The sequence below is a fragment of the Schistocerca piceifrons genome, unplaced genomic scaffold (genome assembly GCF_021461385.2).
Source record: "Schistocerca piceifrons isolate TAMUIC-IGC-003096 unplaced genomic scaffold, iqSchPice1.1 HiC_scaffold_1324, whole genome shotgun sequence".
Taxonomy (NCBI): Eukaryota; Metazoa; Arthropoda; class Insecta; order Orthoptera; family Acrididae; genus Schistocerca; species Schistocerca piceifrons.
Genome location: NW_025727152.1, coordinates 100001 through 105000, shown reverse-complemented (window position 1 = coordinate 105000; position 5000 = coordinate 100001). Strand labels below are relative to the sequence as shown.

Sequence of the window (5000 nt, the reverse complement as noted above, 5' to 3'; positions counted from 1 at the left end):
GTCGGGCCCCTCTTTTAGAGATGCTCGTCGGGGTAACCCAAAAGGACCCGGAGACGCCGTCGGGAGATCGGGGAAGAGTTTTCTTTTCTGCATGAGCGTTCGAGTTCCCTGGAATCCTCTAGCAGGGAGATAGGGTTTGGAACGCGAAGAGCACCGCAGTTGCGGCGGTGTCCCGATCTTCCCCTCGGACCTTGAAAATCCGGGAGAGGGCCACGTGGAGGTGTCGCGCCGGTTCGTACCCATATCCGCAGCAGGTCTCCAAGGTGAAGAGCCTCTAGTCGATAGAATAATGTAGGTAAGGGAAGTCGGCAAATTGGATCCGTAACTTCGGGATAAGGATTGGCTCTGAGGATCGGGGCGTGTCGGGCTTGGTCGGGAAGTGGGTCAGCGCTAACGTGCCGGGCCTGGGCGAGGTGAGTGCCGTAGGGGTGCCGGTAAGTGCGGGCGTTTAGCGCGGGCGTGGTCTGCTCTCGCCGTTGGTCGGCCTCGTGCTGGCCGGCGGTGCAGGATGCGCGCGCCTGCGCGGCGTTCGCGCCCCGGTGCTTCAACCTGCGTGCAGGATCCGAGCTCGGTCCCGTGCCTTGGCCTCCCACGGATCTTCCTTGCTGCGAGGCCGCGTCCGCCTTAGCGTGCTCCTCCGGGGGCGCGCGGGTGCGCGGATTCTCTTCGGCCGCCATTCAACGATCAACTCAGAACTGGCACGGACTGGGGGAATCCGACTGTCTAATTAAAACAAAGCATTGCGATGGCCCTAGCGGGTGTTGACGCAATGTGATTTCTGCCCAGTGCTCTGAATGTCAACGTGAAGAAATTCAAGCAAGCGCGGGTAAACGGCGGGAGTAACTATGACTCTCTTAAGGTAGCCAAATGCCTCGTCATCTAATTAGTGACGCGCATGAATGGATTAACGAGATTCCCGCTGTCCCTATCTACTAGCTGCGGCTGTCTCATGCTATGTGCCCCGATTTGCGTGGGCTCATGGTTGGTAATAGGCAGCAGGGGAAGGATGCGACTCGAACATCTTAGCCTCTCCTTCTCAAGTGCTCCTGCTCGCCTTCTCGGGGTGCAGCTGTTAAGCCTTCGGGCGACCGAAGGGCAGGGGCGCGACGGCGTACTGAATATCTTGTACGCCGGTTCCGGCTGCTGCATTTGTCGCGGCGGGATCCTGGCCCAAGTCGGCGAAGGTCACCCGCCTTGCCCCTGGAATTCCGGGGCATGATCCGCCAAGCCGGGGCGTGGTGACACGTCCCCGGTTAGGTTAGATGGGTCCAGACCCCCGAACGTCTGGGGGACCGGCCCGGCACCTGAGTAGGACCGGGTCTTTAGCCTTTTGGTGGAAACTCGGCCTAGTAGGGGGCGAAGGACGGAGGGTGAATCCGCTCTCCCGGAATGCGGGAGGCATTCGTCGGTAAGGGAGCGGGAGAAAACTTCGATGATGCAGCAGTCGAAGAGGACTAGTGCGCTGTTCCCACGGCGTGCTAAACCTAGCAGCTCAGTTGTTGAAAGCTCTTGGTCAAGGGGCGGGACCGGTGAGCGAGCTGCATTTAGCCTCCCCCCATGCCAGAGAGGCCGGTCCGGGGAAAGAGACGGGCCTCCACTTTTTCACTCTCTAAATGTCAAATATGGCTGAAAACATAGAGAGTGACGATGTGCCTCGATGCGAGATCGAAGAGAGCTTGTCTGTCGCTGAGCGACATGCAAAATTTTTGAAGTTACTCGATTCGAGTATTAAGAATGGAAAGATCGGCAATTATGCCATAAATAATATTAGAGACTTTGTGTCGGGTTGGGCGATAGCTCATTCCCAACTAGAGGGAAGGGTTATGGAACTAGAGCGCGAGAATGAACGTCTGAGAAGCCAGCCAGTCAGTGCGAAAACTTATGCCGCAGTCGCAGCTGCCCCTGTGGGCAAAGCGCCGACGGCAAAAGAAACTATCCAGAAAAATATTCAAAAAATGGTACCTACTGTGTTTATAAAGCCTAAATCTGGTGAGGACATACGGGCGGTGAAATCCGTTTTTGAGAAATGCGTGAATCCGAAGCGAGACAAAATTAAAATTAATAGTGTCAGAACGGCTAAAAATGTCTTGATAGTCGAAACTGCAACTCAAGAGGACAGTAATAAGATACTTTCCAATTCCCAGTTAACGGAGAAAGTTAAATGTGAACCTCCGCGGAAACGTCGACCATTGATGTGTATGTACGATGTACCAACTCATCTAAGTGCGGATGATCTGTTGGACGCGATATACAGTCAGAATTTTGATGTATCAATGACTCGAGTTGAGTTTGATGAACAATTTAAGTTGAAGTTTAAAGTTGGTCCTCGGGAAAAACTGACAGTTCACCATGTGGTGGAGGTTTCTCCCGAGTTGTGGAAACTGTTAACAAGAATAGGTAGACTATATGTGGGATATTCAGCTCTTAATGTTAAAGATTACTTAGCAGTATCCAGATGTACTAAATGTTATGATCTGAATCATACTAACAAGTTCTGTACTGTAACTGAAGTTATCTGTGCCCATTGTGGGCAGACTGGGCATGACAAAAGAGATTGTAGAAGCAAGGATCGCCCATCCATATGTATACCCTGCAGTAAGAGAGGGCGTAAGTGTGGGGGAGTCAAAGACTGCCCCACTTACAAAATGTTTCTGGATAGAATAATACAGAGAACCGATTATGGCGACCATTAAGACTGTTAAAAGAAAATCTCCGAGTAAAATCAAACGAGATGCAGAGAGGGGTAAATTAATATCTAAAGCTCTTTCCACAGGTTCGTTGGCTGATCCAGAGTGCTTCTCCGGGTCAGCTGGCCGTTTGACCGTGGAAGTTGGAGTTCAGACGGTAGATGATTTGGAGGCGGGTGTCAACCGCCTTTCGATTCAGCCGTCGACCTCTGCGGAAATGGAATCAACGATGGGTCCAAAGGAGGATGAAGATGCATCACGTGTTACTGCCCTGGTAACAGGAGGTGGTGGCAGTTGTGATGGAGATGGAACTGTAAATAGTGTAGATGCAAGTAGTGTAGTGCAAATTTGTAACAATGGTGACGGAAGTGTAATTGTAAATAGTGTAAATACAAGTAGTGTAGTGGAAGTAGACAGACATGAAAAATCTGGTGAAGGGATCAGTTATAGACAAGTTGATCCAAAAAATATATACAAAGATTTGGAGGAGTTGGTTCGGCTGTCAAGGCTGGAGGAGCCTTCATTACTTACTACGGCACTGAGGCAGCTGGTCAGGAAGGGACACCCTAATGGCGAAGACATTACTTATCCGGCTCTGGAGGATGTAGATTGCATTCAGTTGTCCGCCGCTAACATTCCGCCTGAGTTGGAGCAATTACAGGAATTAGTCATTAAAGTTTTTGATAGGCGCGGTCGCAAATTTGATCTTGATAAGATCTTTAAGGACATGGTCAAAACGTATGGGCGTAACGTCATTGATCTCTCGAAGCCTTGGCCCGCCAGTCGTTTGCACGTCTACTATCCCCCTGGGTAATGGGGAGATTTAGGATGTTGCAAATCAACGCTATGCGTAGCCACATGGTTACGCAGGAATTGCGTAAAGTGGCGGAAGAAGAACAACTAGACATTATTATGATACAGGAACCAGCCTCCTGCGCTGGTCGAATCCCTGGTTTTCCGGCGGCCGCGCAAGTGGCATTCTCTGGTGAGAACCCCATGTGTGCGGTTGTGGTCTTAAACAAGCTCATCAGATTAACTGTTCTAAATCAGTTTTGTAATGAACATATAACTGTGGTCCAAACAAACATGTTAACACATATATTATACATTGTAAATGTATATTGTCAATTTCGACAGGACATTGTTACTTTTTTGGACCAGTTAAGATGGATACTTAGGACCTTAGCAGGTCAGTCAGTAATAATTTGTATGGATGCAAATGCCAAGTCCCCGATGTGGCACAGCCTGGAGCGGGACGATCGGGGCTCGGAGTTGGAGGACCTAATAATGGAAGCGAATTTGATTGTCTTAAATGAACCTGGGCACCCGCCTACCTTCTCTGGAAGGGCTGGCGCGGTCTCAAACATTGATGTAACACTAGCGACTCTGAGTGCTGCGCCTCATGTGCTCCAGTGGTGTGTTTCTGAGAACGTCACGATCAGTGACCACAATTGTATATTTTTCAACTATGAGACAGAGGTTACAGAAGATCTTGGGGACTTGGTTGAGAGATACAATTACGCTAAAACGAATTGGGAAAGGCTGGCGCAGGAGTTTCGACCACCAGAGCTGGATATGGAAATTGCAGATGTGGACGGTGCAGTAGGAGACCTATTGGTTTCTATTGAAGCAGCTATTGCTGTTTCTGTTCCACGTGTTGCGAGGTATGTTCGCAAGCAAGCTACTCCGTGGTCCCCAGAACTGACCGCGCTTAAGCGGTCTGTCAGGCGGGCGCGGCGTAACTATCAAAGGAGCTTCGCCCAGGACGAGAGACAGTATCATTTGAGAATATATAGAAGATTAAAAGAGAGGTATGTCAACATGGTACAGACCACAAGAAGATCATCCTGGGAAACATTTGTCAAGGACCAGTTGGGGATGGACCCTTGGGGTGTCCCCTACAAACTGGTCCGGGAGAAAATTAGGTCTCCGACTATGTTCTCCACCCTGCGATTGGAAGGAGGTGGGTACACTACGACTTGGGAGGAGACAGCAAGTGTGTTACTGCACACTTTGCTGCCTGATGATACAGAAAATGAGGACACTGAGGAGCAGCGGGGAATACGCCAGGGACTGCTGCAGCAGTACGTTAATGAGGCGGCGGTATACCCCTTCTCTGTTGAGGAGGTGGTGGCTGCGCTTCATACTTTTGCAAGGCGCAAGGCCCCAGGACCAGATCATATACCAGCTGAGATCTTGCAGTTCCTGGCCCCACAGCTGGCTCCAGTGCTTGTTAAAATATACAATCTATGTCTGGAACGTGGTGTATATCCTAATCAGTGGAAGATCGCAGAGGTGGTTATAATTAAGAAG

The 5000-nt window shown here is 50.3% G+C and overlaps 1 pseudogene; it reads left to right on the top strand.

Moving 5' to 3' along the window:
* Positions 1-5000, top strand: part of LOC124732184 — a 10511-nt pseudogene that overhangs the window by 2025 nt on the left and 3486 nt on the right.